The 19,277-nt window shown below is 37.0% G+C and overlaps 1 protein-coding gene across 1 annotated transcript in view; it reads left to right on the forward strand.

Annotated features, from left to right (window-relative positions):
* The window catches only part of LOC307127360 (uncharacterized protein), an 866,317-nt gene that overhangs the window by 213,708 nt on the left and 633,332 nt on the right, over positions 1-19,277 (forward strand). The window lies entirely within an intron of this gene.

The raw sequence follows: 19,277 nt of genomic DNA on the forward strand, positions 1-19,277 counted from the left end.
TTGACCACCAGGTAATGTCAAACTCAACTGTACACACTGTAAAAAAAAAATCCCCGTAAAATTTACGGTAAAAAACCAGCAACTGTGGTTGCCAGAACTTTACCGTAAAAAATACGGCACTAACATTTTAGGGTTTTACGGGACAGAAACATATAATTTAAAGGTTTATAATGTAATAATTACAGTTAAAAACGTTTATTTTACAGTTGAAAACCATATAATTGGTTTATCTTGTAATAATTACGTGTCCACTATAAAAAAAAAAACGGTTTTCAGTTAATTTCATTAACTGAAGTAATATTAAATTACCAACCTATTGAAATACTAATATATTTTATGTACCTTTGATATATACTGACAACCACCAATCACAGTGGTGATGAGAATCACGAGATGAATCAAAGCTCATCACAAGCAGCTTTTAGGAGAACAATACTAATATAAAGAAGGTGCACAGTGTCATTCACACAAACACTAAACACCATCCATGGTAACACACATACAATTTTAAAAATGCAATAAACATTAATTTAACAACATTAGATGTATCATAAAACCCTAATGTATATAACTGATTAGAAAAAACTAAGAAGAAACAGTTATTTCAATGAAAATACATAAAATGCGAAGTGTCACGCAGGGAATTCTGGGAATGCCAATTTACGGATTTCACTATAAATTACACATTGACTTGTTCTTTTTCACTTCCAAAAACTGTATTTTACTGTAAAATTAAATTGTAAGGTTAGATCTATTACAATTATTCACCTTATATAGTAGTAAGGAAACTTTCTGTTAACCAATTAACCGTTTTTCACCTTAGCAATTTTACAGTCTTTTACCGTTAAAATCACTATAATTTTTTACAGTGTAAAACGGTCAACCCTGTTACATTTGCAAAGGCGTAATATGTATTAAGTTTGAAATTGCACAGTGAGAGGTATAAATACTTATATATATAGTCACACAAAATGTCACACAAATTCAGCTTATTGAACTGAAAAATCACTTGTTTAATGGAATAAACAGTTCACTTATGAATGTTTTGACAAAAGAAAAACAGATTATTTGAGAAAGCACCTAACTCTTTTTTTCCATTCTGAAAGCTGGACCTGTTTAGCTGATCAGCAGAACTTAATATCCTTCCTCAGTCAGGACAAAAGACTTTGAATTTAGGCTAATTTCAGCATTTCTCTCTTTTCCTGTGCTGATGGAAACAGACAGTTCCTGATTTGTACTTTTTGTGGGTCTGACATCGGAGGTATTTCAGTATGTTCTTGCACTGCCTTTTGTACACCCTCCATCAATGAAACATTGTAACAATTTATTTTATACCACCAGCTGACTGGTTTTTAAGCTGAGTCGCAGCAAAACTCAGCAGAACTTTGAGCTGAAAGAGAAAGCAAACAGCAGTTTATGAAGCACTTTAACTGTTGTGGAGCTCAGACTGATAAGGGATTCAGTGGCATCACGTGTGGATCAAAATTCTCCTGACATTACTTGCAGAGACAATAAATTTACAAAAGTTTGGATGAGCTGCATGACAATACTGGGATAAGAGTTGAGATACCAAACTGGTTAATTTTTTTGATAATTTTATAGAGAGCAATTTTTATAGGAATTCATGTTTTTCCAAACAAGTCATCTAAAAGCCACTCATATATCTGTCATGGCTTCTTTTTCTTTTGTTGAAACTGCAAATGCTTAAGTTTTCAAATAGCATTAAATAATATATTTATTTTACTTGACCCTAAGCCAGTGAAGTTCATCATTTGAGTTTAATCTATTTATCTCTGCAGCTTTACTTCAATAACATTATGTCTGGCACTGACGTCATTCATGTTTCTTCATTTAAAAGATATTCTTGTTAGGACATGTACACTGATTAAAATATAATTTGTGCATTGTGTTGCACACTCTCGTGTGAAGAAGAAGAATAAGGCTACAATTTACCATACTTTTAACTAGATGTATTACATAAATAATATACTTTAAAAGAATTTACTTAAGTGCAAATGGTTTTGGACACTTATATTAAAGGTGTCATGAAATCATTGAACTGGCTTTTTAAAAAAATGTTTATACTGTTGTCTGAGGTCTACTTGTGACGTTTGCGTGGTTTTTACATTCAAAAACATCATAATGAATAAGTAATAGGCTATTTTCTACCCTGGTTTTGAGCCTCTCTCAAGACACGCTTGGTTTTTATGGGCGTGCCGCACTGAAGACTTGGAAGTAAACTCCCACTGCAATGATTGGATAAGCTTTGCATATTTAATGAGCTCCCCCATGAGTACGCATGAGGCATTGTTTTGAAAGCGTGTGGGGAACGGCAACTGGAATGATTCGTCCCACAGTGCTCCAGTCTCTTGTTTACAAACTAATCCATGGTTAAATGAACATACGTGAAATGTCTTCCCCACGTGAGCTGGATATTCATTAAAAATAAAGTTCAACCACACATTTCCAGTATTAGAATCCGAAGGAAGCTTATGCAGCGACTGTGTTCTTCCACAACCAGGCACAGCGCAGTATCTTGCTATCTTTTGCATCTTTATAGCTCGGTAGCGCGATCAGTTTAGCTCCACGAGTCAATGGGCAGGGCTACAGAATCAGGCGTACATATTTATCTGTTGAGGCGGCGTTTCAGCATACGATGACCTCAAGGGTCGACATATTCTGAGATTGTTCGTTTGCTGGGCCTTTTCTTTGACTAACAAGGAAGTTTTCAGCTCCGAAACTTACAGGATATTCTTATATCACGATTAACTTTTATATATCAAAGGCTTAACGGAAAGTTGATTTCTCAATTCATCACCCCTTTAAAAACAAGTAGCTGAACTTTAGAGTACTTAACAACATCTTTATTTGTAATTTCATAGCTACTTCCATTGTCTAAAGACGTCGTTACAAAGTCCATCTCACTACAGTGGTCCTACAATACCTTTATAAAGCGACGAGAATAGTTTTTGTGTGCAAAAAAAACCTAAATAATGACTTATATAGTGATGACCGATTTCAAAACACAGCATCATGAGGCTTCGAAGCGTTATGAATCAGCGAGTCGAATCATGATTCGGATCGTGTGTCAAACCGCCAAACTGCTGAAATACGTGACTTTGGCGATTCAAACCGCTGAATCGACTCACTGATTCATAACGCTTCGAAGCTTCATGATATTTTTTGCGCACAAAAACTATTCTTGTCGCTTTATAAAGTTATTGTAGAACCACTGTAGTGAGATGGACTTTGTAACAACGTCTTTAGTACCTTTTATGGGTCTTGAGAGTGTACAGTGCATTGTGCCAATGGAGGCCTTTCTGAGCCATCGGATTTCAACTAAAATATCTTCATTTGTGTTCCGAAGATGAACGGAGGTCTTACGGGTGTCGAACGGCATGAGGGTAAGTAATTAATGACAGAATTTTCATTTTTGGGTGAACTAACCCTTTAAACTGCGGCTCAATGAGTTGAATCTTGTATAACATAAAAAAAAGTTGAACATTTTGAGATAAAAATGAGTTAAAGCAATGTAAAAACATATGCTGTCATAACTTATTAATCATACACATTTTTATGGTTCAAGTTTACTGCTGAATGTACTGATAAGCATTTATGGCACGCTAACTTTAAATATACTTTAATGCAATTTATTGAACGTCATGTATTTAAATATATTTGCAATTGCACATTCAAAATGATGTAGTTACAATTTAGCACACTTAAAATATATTGACATTAAATGTACATACAGTTAAAATTATAATCAAGTACTTTACATGTGCTTTATGCTAATCAACGTATCAAAATAAGTGTTCTACAACCACAAAAAATTATTAAAACTATGGTTTCAAAAGTAACAGTAATGTAAAAGTGTGTTAAGAAACATAAAAGTATTCTCCTTTTAAATACACTTAAGTGACCTTTTATTTTTTTAATATTACATTATCTGCAAGTAAAAAAATGTTTTAATTAAGATTTGAAGTACATTGAAGTGCATGTTTAATAAAATTAAAAGCACTTTCAGGTGAATAAGAAAATGGCTCTACTATTTTCTAAGACAATAAAACTGTAATATAATTGTAAATGCTATTCATGCTCTATGTGTACTTGTTTATAGCACAATCATTCAGCCCTCTCTTATTCTCATATTACCGTAATAGAAGGGTAAATGAAAACAGATTCCTCAAGAATTTCATGCAAACATTTTCCATGTGTGTGACTGCATGGCTCAAACTGGAAAATCAGTTTAGAAAAGGCAGGGCCATCATTTGAATTCACAATGCCTGGGACAAAATTATAAGGGTGGCCACACTATACTTATACCATATACATATAGCAGTGGACCCAGAGTGTACAGATTATGTACAAAAGTACAGAGTCTGATTTCAGACTGACACAAATGTTCATCAGCCGTCCCCGCCCAAAAGACGCAACACTTGTGGACACTTGCGTCACTCTTTGTCTTTCGTGCATCACTGGTTTTTGATAATTTGCTCTGGATTAGACGGTTGATTCCAGACGTGACAATCTTCATGAGCGCAACAGTTTTTCTTTACGCTGTCCTCACAGCCTAGTTCAGTTGTTTGTCATTCAGACGTGTAAATCCATACACTCTGTTCTGAGGAAAATAAAGGATTTACAGGGATTAGCACAAGAGCAGCAGACGCAAGGCACTGTCCGAGTTCAGCTGGCACCCTCCTTCAGATATCTAGTCAACCTTTAATCACAAAAGGGGAGGCAGAGGGCAGGTTGGCTGCACAAGCTTTGGGTCACAAACTGTTTCTTTTTATGACCTAACAAAGCAGTGGTTTAATCTACTTGTGGGGGTATTTTAAGTATCATAAAGCACAGCAATCCCCATGTACTAAGTAATGTTGGCTTATAAATGCACTTCAGAACTTATAAATTACACATTGACCTACATTTATGATGTAATATATTACCTTTATACATTAATAAATATTTTATATTAGCATACTAATATTTTTTGTTTGTTTATATATTTATGTAGTTTTACACTACTGTACAAAAGTTTGGGCTTGGTAATATTTTAAAAATAATTTTGGAAGATGTCTCTCATCAAGACTGTATGAATTTGATTAAAAAAATTGTAAAAAATTGTTACATTGTGAAATATTACAATTAAAACTAGGTAAAAAGTTGGCTTGAGAAAGCCTGACAAGAAAGTTTGAAGTAAAAAGGTTTTCAGTTTGAAGTAGTTTAAAGTTTGAATGTTTTGAAGGCAATAGGCCTACAAGTCTATCAGACAACAGTTGGCATTTTGCTAGTATGATTTAGCATTTTGCTAAACAAGTTAACATGATTTAACATATTGCTAGCATGATTTAAAATGTTGTTAGCATGATAACCATGTTGCTAACATGATTTAAAGGTCCCATGGCATGACATTTTCATTTTATGAGGTTTTTCAACATTAATATGAGTTCCCCTAGCCTGGATATTGTCTCCAAGTGGCAAGAAAATTTGATCGGTGTAAACCGAGTTCTGGCTGTCTTTCTCTGCCTTTGAGAAAATTACAGCTCAGACGATCTGATCTTGAATTTTCCTGTTATGACGTCATAACAGGAACGGTTACCTCCACCCAGAGAATTTGGCATGCCCATGCGAGTGCCCTATTTGTTTGTCCTCGAGAGATCATGGCCTGTGAACGAGTGAATGCTGGCAGTTTCTTAGTGTTGGGATGTACAAATGAAAACAAGTATTTTTTCAGTTCCTTATGATCTGTGATCAGTGATTTCTGATGTGTAGCTAATTATTCAAGTTCACACAGAACTTTATTATTCGTGCTGCGGCTTCTCTCTCTCCCGACAGAACAGTGTTTTCTATCTTGTGAGTCAGTGTTTTTGTATGTCCTCGTCGCGTCTATCTGTTCTAAAATGTGCATACAGTCGTGAAATTCTGCTCAACATCGGCAGAGCCACATCTTTAGAGGTAAACCTCACGCACGCCGAAGCTCGGGCTGCTCTGACCGGTCGGCCTTCAACATCACCGACCCCCACTACTGCATCTGGCCCACAGCGGAGGCACCATACGCGGCGCAAGATTAAACAGAAGGGGGATAAGCGCGGGGTATCTGGGCTAGGCTAGCCAGCTATCACCACAATAAACTGGATTACATTCGATTACTGCGCTGTTGTGTCTTTGTTTGCGCTGTGTACTCAATGCGCGTCACTGACGCTTTTCATATGATAGGAAAATATCTAAAAATAATGCTATAATCAACACTTACTCGTAACTCGTTCATCTCGACAGCTGTAATGGTACATTACATGTGTTACAAAGTTGGTAGAATAATGATGAAGACGGACTCGGCGTGACCGAGACTCGTGTTTATTCAGAACTCTCAGATACAAACAAAATAAACTCGCGCTGACAGCACAGCTCTCACAACTCTGTAGTTACTATAAATAACTTTGTTAGCAATCGCTCCGTCTCTGGTCCGTGATGTCCGGTTCGCGAACGAATCATTCTTTTGAACCGGTTCTTTTTAGTGAACTGGTCGAACCAGTTCACCAAATCGGACTGAATCGTTCTAAACGGTCCACGTCTCGAGTCAGCGCTGATCCATAATTTACTAAAGTTACTAACTTTCTGACATGAGTGACAGTCCCTCCGACTAGAAATAAACGAATAACCTGAAGTATATGCTATAGTAACTACAACAGTTCACTGAACTGAGACGTGCTGAGAGAACTGATGAGAAGTGAACTCAGGTCCATCCGTCTCTCTTGCAGGCTCGTGCCTCGTTAAATCACGCCCCCTCCACCACGAGATCTAATACTCATTTCAAATGCAAAGATGTCAGCCAATCACAACAGTGGGCGTTTTTACTGAAGTCTCACAGCAGACACGCCCCTTGAAACAGGGCATTCAGCCAGAGGGCAAACATCAGTATAGAAAAAATGCCTTTTATTTCTAAATTATGACATTTTATGATGTAAAAATCAGACTAACAATATAAGTAAACCTCAGAAAACATTATATTAAAAAAATCCATGCCATGGGACCTTTAACAAATTTTTAGCATAATTGAGCACATTGCTAGCATGTTGCTCAGATGATTTAGTATGATGCTAGCATGATTAACACATTGCTAACATGAATTAATATGTTGCTAACATGATTTAGACATCGCTAACATGTTGCTGACATGATTAACATGCTGATAACATGATTAAACATGTTTCTAGCATGATTTAACATTTTGCTAACATGATTTAACCTGTTTTAGCACACATAGAATGTCAGTGTGTTAGTCTCGTTGGCAGTTTATTTGAGTCTAATTTAGTTTGAACAGACTTGGCTCATTTGAACATTCCGTCAATGACTATGGGATTTTTCCGAGTTTAAATTGTCATTTTTAGAAAGAAAGAAAAAAAACATAACTTCAATCAATTTGAAAGGATATAGCAATCCGAGTCAGAACAGTCTGAAGGTCTGAGCCAAATTTGGTGGTTCTAGAGTTAAAGCTAGGAGCAGTAGCGTAGGCTATATAAATTTTAGTCTCAGAAACATTATACGTTTATTAGCATTTCAGTAAGTTGGCTTTTGTGAAGAGAAAAATATCTATTTTCTATTTTAACATGTTTTAAAATATAATTTATTCCTGTGATGGCAAAGCTGAATTTTGTGCATCATTCAGTGTCACATGGCCCAAGTTCATTTTGCAGCTCCTTTTAATGAGTACCAGGTAGAGTAGGACGTGCATGAACGGGACATCTTATCTGGTAAATGTAGTAAAGCTGGCATAATCTCAGGTCAGGAGGGCTGTCATGAGTGTGACGGGCTCTCTCATAAGCAGACGTCATGTGATCACTCTCCTTATCATGTCTCACTCCACTTCTGATGACTACCACGGATGTAAGCTACTGTAATACAGTATCTTTACCTGTTTGACAGATCGACATGATTACCAAATCATGGTTACATTAGTAAAATTGATGTAATTTCCACAGGTGTCGTGTCACTGTCCCGCCACCAGATGGTGCTATTTAAAATGGGAACAGAGTTTTTGATTATCAGTGTTCTAGATCTGTTTTTAATGATTGCAGCCTGCCAACTTAGATTGGGCATATTTGAGGTAAACAACCATGCCTTCACGTGCCAGTGAAAAGTTCCACGTTGGGACCATCAGCACCATTCACGTGCTGTTTGATGCCGTGTCTGGTTAAGCGGCCGAGTCAGCTGTCATATGCAAATAAACCAAAAGAGAAAGAATCCATGGAGACATTTTCTTGGTGTATCAATCAAAATGGCAGCTTTTGCTTTGTCTCATTACAAATAAATGAAAAACAGAGATAGAAGCACTGCTGCCAAAAATGATGCAGGATTAGATTGTATTTCATGTTTTTGTCATTGCATGCTCTAAGTCACAGTGAAAAAATCCTGTAGACTTGCACTGAAGGACGAAATTGAGCTATATCTAACATCACAGAGACCTGTGATGGTGGTTCTGTCTTTTATAGCCATATGCCTTTATCAGGAACACCATATATACAATAATTGCCCCGTTACATTCGGTCTATTTGTATAGCAAGATATATTCACGTATCGTGGCAACACACAGGTTATGCTTTCTCAAGGGTAAAGACGTGGTATTTTCCTCTGCATGGAGATTATTGTAACCTGGCGACAGACTAATTCGTCTTACCACAAACAATCTGTACAGCTACTGGAACTGCACTCAAAGCAGGTTGTGGTCTGTAGGGTTTGAGAGGTGAAGTTTTATACTGAGATATTATATATAACGAAAATGAAAATGGAATCACACAAAATAATATGATCGTTATATGAGATATTTGGGGTTCGAAGTGTCAAAGGGAATTTTCGACAAGAGAGTGAATAATTTTACAATGATGAATTTAGTACTGGGTAGTAAATGATTATATGAAATCCAAATTATATGTAGTCAGATTAAAAAATTAGACAACAGTTACAGAGGTGGACAGTAGTGAAGTATTTTTGCTTTAAATTTTTCAAGTATGTACTTTATCAGTGTTTTAAATAAATAATAAATTCAACATTAACAACATTAAGTGCATTAAATCATTACATCAGGGTTTCCCAAACTGGGAATTAAGCTAATAATTAAATTAAAATATTTTTATAAAGTTTTTGAATGACAAAAGCTTTCCAAAGAAAGTAATACATGACTAAATGATTCACTGAGTAATAATTCCAATAATATTTAATGTGTTCATCAGGAGTTCAATATTCAGTGTTGCAATGTTGAGAAACTGATTTCTGTAAATCCAGTGGTCAAATGCTTTGTGGCCCCTCAATGCTCCATGTAATTATAGCCACCAGACTAGTGGCTGGTATGTGTGTGCAATTCCACAAAACTAGAAGACTTTTCTGAACGTTTTGTGAAATAAGAATTGACTGTCAATAATTTAGTTCCATTGTGTGAGTAATATGCGATCATGTAATCTGAGGTGGCCAGTTAGTGAAGTATTTTTACTCTGCTTAAGTACATTTTTCAAGTCTATGTACTTTATTAGAGTATAGAACAGGCTTAAGACAAAATTCTATCATATTTACAAACCTTTTGAGCATGAGGTTGATTTTCTACACTTCTCTACACAAAGTACTTTTGTTTGAAGTAAAAACATGTGCTTAAAATAATACACATTAAGACATTTTCAGAGAATGTATCTTTGATTTGTCTCACCCTGTTGGCAAATTGGGTTTCTTGTTTTAACCATACACATAGTAAGGTTAACTTTTAATCCAAACAAAGTAACACTAACTAGCTGAACGAACAAATGAATGAATTAATCTCTGGATTACAGGATCTCTGACGATAACTTTTAATATTTTAAAGGGATAGTTCACCCAAAAATGAAAATTACCCCATGATTTACTCACCCTCAAGTCATAGGTGTATATGCCATTCTTCTTTCAGACGGATACAATCGGAGTTATATTAAAAAATATTCACGCTGTTGGCCTATTGAAAGAAATACTCCTGAATAAGTAAATAAAATATTTATATTATTTACTCTCAGCCATGTTGTGAAAGGAGATACAAATGTTGTCACCCTTACACCCTTAATCTATGAGCTATACAGCAAAGATACAAGTTCTCAAGCTTGAGCATGCAAGTTTGAGAACAATCAGTATAATTATACCAAAAAATGATAGTCAAAGTTCAATGGGACAAACCAGTTTTCATGTCTTAGGTGTCAAAGTCATGCCTCTACCCATCATTTCAGCATTATGAGCCAGCCTTTTGTTATTGGTACACTGGAAGAGCGTAAGAGCTTAGGCAAGGATATACTTGCACACTTGAGAACATACTGTTCTTCTGCTTTTGGTTGCTTTTTTTGTAACTTAATACCTAGAGTGGTATGCAAAATAGTTTGCGTGTAATGTTGGCGCTCTCTATTGTAATTGGTTTAGGAGGGTATTCAGGATTTAGAGGATAGAAGAGGGTGTAAAGACAAAACTCAGAAGGGAATGGGAGGTTTGTATTATAATCAATCTATTCATTGCATGCAGTTGAGTACAAACAGCAAGACACATGCATCATTGTCTATTCTCAGCTTTTAAAAAAGGGAACGTTCTCAGAATTTTAGCTAACAGTTAATGTTTGTTGCAACTTACAAGGCTCTTAGTTCAAAGTTATCTGGAATTTTATAATGTACTTAAAAAGTAGGTGCAGTGAGGATCTATTAACAGGAATGCAATATAATATACATAACTATGTTTCCAGTGGTGTAAAAAGACCTTACATAATGAACCGTTATGTTTTTATTACCTTAGAATGAGCCATTTCGATCTACATACACCTCGGGTCCCCTTAAAGTGAAGTCGCCATTTTGCGCCGTTATGTTTCTACAGTAGCCCTCAACGGACAAACTGCTCTATAGAGCGCCAGCTACTCTCTACTGTCTCAGATGACAATATTTTTGTCCTGTGTCGGCCACCGTAGCTTCTATACGTGCTTCGATAGAGAGGCGTGTGCTGTGGGGGATTGCAATTCACAACCTCACCACTAGATGCCGCTAAAATGTACACAATAGACCTTCATGGGAGCAATTTAGAGTGAATTGTTATCAGAGGTGACTGTGTCCAAGTTATGAATTTCAGAAATGTACTTGTGTGACCCTAGACCACAAAACCAGTCATATGTCACACTGGTATATTTATGGCAATAGCCACATTGTATGGGTCAAAATTATCGATTTTTCTTTTATGCCAAAAGTCATTAGGATATCAAGTAAAGATCATGTTCCATAAAGATATTTTCTAAATGTCCTTCTGTAAATATATCAAAACATATTATTAGTAGTATTATGCTTTGCTAAGGACTTAATTTGGACAACTTTAAAGGCAATTTTCTCTATATTTAGATATTCCAGATTTTCAAATGTATCTCGGCCAAATATTGTCCTATACAAAGTCACATACAAATCATGAAGTAATCTAACAATGTATAAATTTAAGGCAGAAACAATAAGCTCATTGAAGTAATTAATGCATAAATAATTGTAACCTAAGTTCAAATGCATTCATTATAAGATTCACAGATTCCATGTTACATCTGAAATTGTTTGTTTGTCGTATTTGAATGCATTATACTTTCTAAAGGAGTATGATAATGTATTATATTGTTCATGAGATCATACAATGCATTATAAGGTGCATTACAAGGCATAATTATTGCATTGATAATAACTTTTATAATGAATTATACATAAAGGCTTTAAGTAAATTGTTACCGAACATATTTTTCTTTGATGGGTTATGCTTATATATTAGAATAGAATGTGAATAAACTTTTTCCTTCTGCAGTCATTATGGAATAGTCTTTAAAAAAAACGTTTTAGTCTACTGTGCTTCTTTCAAGGCCAGAACATTTTGTACAACACAAAGTAAAAAATACCTTTCTCTTAAAGTGAACTCTTGTTGGGAGGTGCTCTAGAGACCCTGACTGTGCTGTTTTAACTTTAAGGGTAGGGTTTACAAAAAAGGGAGGGGTGTGAGCTCTGAGACTGAGCATGTGATTAGCAGGAAGTGCATTGTTCCTCAGTGCCAGTGCTTTTTTTCTTCATTCTTGCAACCAAAGCGTCTGACCCTTAATATAGTGCCAATGTTCCTTAACAGAACCGAGGCCTGTTCACTTGTGTGCAAGACACAGACTTGTTTTTATTCTTCCACTTGATTTCATTGATTTCCTTTTTGCTTCTCATCATACTGTACTCCATAGAGACAAATGATAATGATGTCCTGTTTGCTGAAGGTGGCATTGAGGAAATGAGAGAAGACTGATTGTCAAAGAGGTATCGCTATCTATTATAGACTATCAAACCACCAGAAGACCACAGGTCAAATGTCATCCAGCTCTCTGCATTCCATGGTATTTAAAATTATCCATGAATTTATAACTTTGTATGACTCAGGATAAAACTGACAAACCTCATTGCCCTCTTGACCTCATACATAGACTGCCATTCAAAAGTTTGGGGTCGGTAAGATTTAAAAAAAAGTTTTTGTATGTTTTTTTCTTCTTCATGTTTTTCAAAAAAAGAAGAAAACAGTTGCCCTGCTTAACATTTCGGTGGAGACTGTGATATATTTTTTCTCTTCAGAATTCTTAAAGACACCTGTGGTGAAAATCAAGTTTTTAATGTTGTTTATATGTCCATGTGGTGTTTTTTAATATGCTTTCAGACAAACCATGTACAAATTTATCAATTTTCTTCAAATTCATCATTCATGTATTTTCTCCTTAAAAATCCAGTGAACCAAAGACAGTCTCAAAAACGCGTTTTTAGAAATCGCCTGTTTTTTATGTCGCAAACTAGCCTACCAATCTTGTCATGTCTTTAGCACACCATTAATTATGTTCTGAAGCATGATCTGAAATATGATCATATAACACCAATTTTATAATCTCTACACTGGTTACCTATTAAGTTCCGTATCAATTACAAAGTATTGCTACTGACCTATAAAGCCCTAAATGGTTTAGCGCTAGTGTATTTAACGGATCTTCTATCGCCCTACAATCCATCGCGCTCTTTAAGATCACTAAACTCGAGGCTTCTGGTCATTCCTAGGATATCTAAGTCCACTAAAGGAGGGAGGGCATTTTCACATTTAGCTCCTAAACTCTGGAATAGTCTTCCTGATATTGTTCGAGGTTCAGACTCGCTGTCCCAGTTTAAAACTAGATTAAAGACGCATCTCTTTAGCCAAGCATTCACATTATAATTACCTTTTATACTACAGTTAAATCGGATCAAAAGCATTAATATTCTGAACAGCAGCTATGCTAATCATTTCCCATCTGCTTTTCTGTTGTTATCTCGGGACACTAGTCCCGAGGTAACTAGTTTGTCAGCTCCAGTTTGTATCCAGCCTTTCATGGAGACTTCAGATGCCCCAACACCTGTGAAGAGACGACTCAACGCCAGCGTTGTTATGGCCTAAATTAATACATGATTGATTAACTTATTCTAACATTTTTCTTTAACATTCTCTTTCTAACATTTTTCAATGTACATTTATGAAATGCACTTTCTGTAAAGCTGCTTTGAAACAATGTGTATTGTGAAAAGCGCTATACAAATAAATTTGAATTGAATTGAATTGAATTGAAGCAGGGGAGACTCAAGAGAAGCCCAGTTTCTGTTGATATGAAAAATCAGGTACATTTAGCAATATAGCGGGTGAATTATGTATATGATGTTTATTACAATGTTATGATGAACTAGATGTTCAAAGCATTAAGGATGCTGCTTTTTAGAAGGCAGACTGAGATGGCGAACGGGAACATGGTTTCCGTAGCATTAGCAACACGTTATTATCTGTTTAGTAACGTCGTCAAGCAAAAGGCTAATCATATTAATTACCGTTATGTGTTATAAAGACATTGTAAAGAGCGATACCTTTGTGCAGCATATCTTCTACAGTAAAGGTGTCAGAGTTTTACACAGGAAAAAAACATTTCAATGTTATTTTGGTGATCAAAAATGAGTTTTAAATGGCAAAATGATTGACTACAGGGGGACTCTAAATTATAGAAATCTTCTGTAACATTATAAATGACTGTCACATTTGTTTAATTTAATGCATCCTTGCTGGTTGAAATACTCACTGACCACAAATCTCACTGACCCCAAAGGTGTACATACAACATACATGCTCTAGAAGTGCAAAACAATGGCTCAATGTGTATGTGAAGCTGAAAAAAACATGCCTGAAGTGTTCACAACATTTGCCAGAACACAATGTTATATTCTGACTTGGCTGTTTCAATTGACTTGAGTTGTGCTGTCCCCTTTCATCAATACAAAAAACCTCCACAAAGAATGTATGAGCACTCTAATGTTAGAATAACAGCTCACGTTGCTACTGTATGAGGGGGAAAACTGTGTCACTGTGTCATAAAGAGAGGCTCGAGCTGAGCACTTGACAGGTGAGAGTCTGAGGGCTAAGAGGATCTGTGGAGCAAACCAATCACAACCAGCCAACCGAATCACACACGTGTGCTGAAAGGAAGTGGCTAAGTTTGGAATGCAATATTAACTTACTATACTAAATACTGCATAATAGCAAAATGCTATGCTGTTGTTACATGGCCTCATCTTATTTCATGTTTATTTCAGCCAGTGAATCTTGAAAGAATATAAACACTTATCTTGCATTTTTTAAATCAAATTTGTGTAAAAGTGTCAATATTTGACAGTCCGAACAGATTTTTGGGGCCTATTAAAAGGATAGTTCACCTAAAAGCAGATAGAGCAACCATCGACTACCATAGTATTTTTTCCCCTACTATGGTAGCCAATGGTTGCTCTATCTGCTTGGTTACAAACATTCTTCAAAATATCTTCTTTTATGTTCAGCAGAACAAAGAAACTCATACAGGTTTGGAACAACTTGAGGGTGAGTAAATAATGACAGCATTTTCATTTTTGGGTGAACTATCCCTTTAATGATCTGAGCGCATGGTCTGAAGCACATGGCGCAGGTGCACTTAGGTTGTGTCCGAATCCACTTTTGCTAGTTTAAAAACGGTCGGCGCACCAGGCGCATGGTCCAAAAGGGTTGTACCTATAGTCTTTTAATCAGTCATGGGTGTGTTTTGGGCGTAATGTGCAATAAACCAATCAGAGTCTCATCTCCCATTCCCTTGCACCATGGCAGATTTGCTATTTGCATGCTTCTCCAGAGCGGAATCCTTTTATTTTTAATATTTAAAAATGTTTGTGCTGCTGCGCGTCCCTGTGTGTGTAATAAGCAGGGTGTACGCACGTTGTGCACCCGCCAATAGACGCATATTACTAACACGCCCTTTAAAAAACATTTAAAAATACTGCGCTGTTGACTTTAGACCAGGTTTTTGTTGGTCAATGGTGCAGTTGTTTTTTTTGCCTCAAAATAGCAACGCTCCAATCGTTTTCAGAGCAGCACGCCCATGGGCGAACAGATGGGCGTGAGTGCATTTGCAATTTAAACAATGTGGTGCTGGATGTGAAAATTATAACTGCGTCATGCTGAAACTAGCAAAAAACACTTGCACCGCACCTGGCGTCACATTGCGCCGGGTGTATGATAGGGCTCAAAGAGTCAAGAAAGAGATGTTCAAAATGTTGAGTAATATTACTTGGTTCTTTTGTAAGACTGGAAATAGAAGATCAAGACAAGTGCATTGCATTGATGGATACCATACCCAGAAAAGTATGCCCTGTTGTGTAGAATTATGTCCTGTTGTTCATGTTAGCTTAATAGGTCATCCAGGAATTCCATGCATGAAGAAAATGTGCATACTATGCATATGCATAAAAGTTGTACAGAAGTTCTATGTTATTCTGAAAACATCCAGATAACAGAACTATAGTATGGACAGAATCAGAGAGGAGTGTGAAATTGTATGGTGTTGATTAGGCTGTTAAAAAAGGTTTTATGAATGTACTTACACCCAGAGTAAAAACACTTACTGCTTTGCTGCTTTCCCCCATCTTTAGTGCAGCTGTGGTGCCAGCAACCAGTGCTGTAATTAAAGATACTAGCAGCTGCTTGGGTGGTTGTGGGCATTTATGTCCCATGATGCTTCACAAATGTTGCTCCAGCCTCAGGGGTGTTGTTCTGACTTTTCACACAACATGAAAGTCTCCGGGCTTTGGAGGGGCTTCACATAATAAAAGAATGGGGTTTGAGATGTCTAAGCCAGCACTCTACAGAAAAACTGGGTTTTTCCAAAGAATTCTCAACACAAAATAATTCACATGGTTCTTCACAGTTGGCATTTGCGGTTTAGCACCCAAATGTCAGCCCTCTTCAGTTTTCAGATATTTGAATTATAAATATAGACATACACTGTCCAAAAGTTTTTACATTTTTTTATGTAGTCTCTTATGCTAACCAAGGCTGCATTTATTTAATCCAAAATGCAGTAAAAACAGTATTACAATTTCAATTTGAATATTGTAATTAAAATGTAATTTATTCCTGTGATGGCAAGGCTGAATTTTCAGCATCATTACTCCAGTCTTCAGTGTCACATGATCCTTTAGAAATCATGCTGCGTTCATGCTATATCATAATTCCCGTAATTCCACTCGGATCTGTTTAATTCCCAGGGGACAAGTTGTAATTACGAGTTCTACTAGGACGTGAACGCTTTTGGAAGCAGTTGGAATCTTGTAATTATGACATGCCGTGAACGCATCATCATTCTAATATGCTGGTTTGCTGCTCAATAAACATTTCTTAGTATTATCAATTTGAAAACAGTTGTGCTGCTTAATATTTTTTGTGGAAAAGTTTTGATTTTTTTCTTGGGATTTTTTCAGGATTCTTTACAAATATTTATTATACAGAACAACATTTATTTAAATTAGAAATCTTTTGTAATGAAATGCCACTTTTGATCAATTTAATGTGTCCTTGCTCAATGAAAGTAGCCTATACATTGCTTTCAAAAAAAAAAAAACCTTTTGCCCCAAAACTTTCCCCCAAAAATGAAAAATGTCATTAATTACTCACCCTCATGTCGTTCCAAACCCGTAAAGGCCTGTTCACACCGAGACGGTTTTCGTGCGTGTTTATCACCGACGTTTAACGCCTCGTGACTAAACAAAGGGCGCCAATGTGAGTGTGCACACCGACGCGCAAAACGCCATGCGTAAAAGCGTCATTTAAAAAAAAAAAACGCCTCGGGTTCGTTTTTTTATTTTGACGCGGCGCGTTAAAAACGGGCTGACCAATAAGATTGCCGCTTTTGTTCACGTGCCTGGAGCTGCTGAAGTGACAGTAAAACACGACTTGGTGGCGCTCAAGCACATAAACATAAAATATGTCTATGGTTTTGGAAAGCGCGTAAATACCGTCTCTCTTCTTTTGGGTGTGAACACTCAAGACGCACCGAAAAACGTCACGAAAAACACTGGCAATAAGCGCGTGCGCGATATTCGTCCCGGTGTGTACAGGCCTTAAGACCTTCATTCATGTTCGGAACACAAATTAAGATATTTCTGATTAAATCTGAGAGCTCTCTGACCCCACATAGACTGCAGCGTTGTTACAACTTTCAAGGCCCAGAAAGGTAAACATTGTTAAAATAGTGAATGTGACTTCAGTGGTTCAACCTTAAAGGGTTAGTTCACCCAAAAATGAAAATTCTGTCATTAATTACTCACCCTCATGTCGTTGGACACCCGTAAGACCTCCGTTCATATTCGGAACACAAATTAAGATATTTTAGTTGAAAGCTGATGGCTGAGAAAGGCTTCACACAGGCCTCCATTGGCATTCAGTACATTGACACTTCCAAGATCCATGAAAGGCACTTAAAACGTCGTTACAAAGTCTATCTCACCACAGTGGCTCTACAATAATCATACAATGCGACGACAATAGTTTTTGTGCGCAAAAAAAAATCAAAATAACACCTTTATCCAACTTGTTCTCGTCTTCCGTGTGCGCCTCCACGACGCATGCGCGAGAATATGACGCAGATCCGGCGTTCGGACATATGACCCAGAAGCGATTTGTTTACGAGCAGAGGAAGACGCGCGTGTCTAAGCTGTTGGATTCTACATTGATCGTGCTTTAGGTCTCGGCGTAGTGCTCAAAATGGGGCTTAAGTGTGTATTTCATCGATTCCCGAACACCGGCGCTACGTCATATTCTCGCGCATGCGTCGTGGAGGCACACACGGAAGTCGAGAACAAGTTGGATAAAGGTGTTATTTTGATTTTTTTTTGCGCACAAAAACTATTGTCGTCGCATTGTATGATTATTGTAGAGCCACTGTGGTGAGATAGACTTTGTAACGACGTTTTAAGTGCCTTTCATGGATCTTGGAAGTGTCAATGTACTGAATGCCAATGGAGGCCTGTGTGAAGCCTTTCTCAGCCATCAGCTTTCAACTAAAATATCTTCATTTGTGTTCCGAATATGAACGGAGGTCTTACGGGTGTCCAACGACATGAGGGTGAGTAATTAATGACAGAATTTTCATTTTTGGGTGAACTAACCCTTTAATGTTATAAAGTAACAAGAATACTCATTTGTGTGCAAACAAAACCAAAACCAATTTCTTCTCTTCCATGCCAGTCTCCTCTCCTATGCTGTTCACGTAGTAAACACAGTGCAGTGCTTCCGGGTTCTACATCAGAATGTTGGCCCACTATTGGCCGACGCTGTTCATATGAGCACCACAACGCATGCGTATGATGTTGACACAGGAGCTGGCCAATAAGTTGCCAATACTGCGCCGGCGGTCAGAAAGCTCTCATTTATTTTTGGGTGAACTAACTCTTTAATATCATGCACATTTTTGCATTTAAATGAATATGCAAATATAAAGTCCTTTCTCCCCCAACTGTGATGATAATATAGGTTATACAAGCTCATTAGAGCATGTAATCATGTACATGAATCTGCATTATGTGTAATTAATCTGCATGAATGTTCTATGCGCACAAAACCACTCTCACCTGCACAAGTCCTTCAACATGGAATTAAAGGCAGCTTTATGCTAAGTCATACAACAGGAACCTTCAGCCGGAGAGGAACTGCAGCAGAACCCCATCCTCTCCCACTCCCGATTTCACGCTGCCTTTTCACAGGATTACAGGCAGCCATAGTCAAAGAGCTGGCCATAACCAGTCTACAAACCCAGTCTGCAGTCCTCAGTTTGCTTCATTACCTCCTCTGTTCATTCAGCCGCTGGCCAATGATCACTTTCATTCTTTTTGTTCAAATTTCTCCATTATTTTCTCCTGCCATATGTGACC

The sequence above is a fragment of the Gobio gobio genome, assembly GCF_949357685.1.
Source record: "Gobio gobio genome assembly, chromosome: 6".
NCBI lineage: Eukaryota > Metazoa > Chordata > Actinopteri > Cypriniformes > Gobionidae > Gobio > Gobio gobio.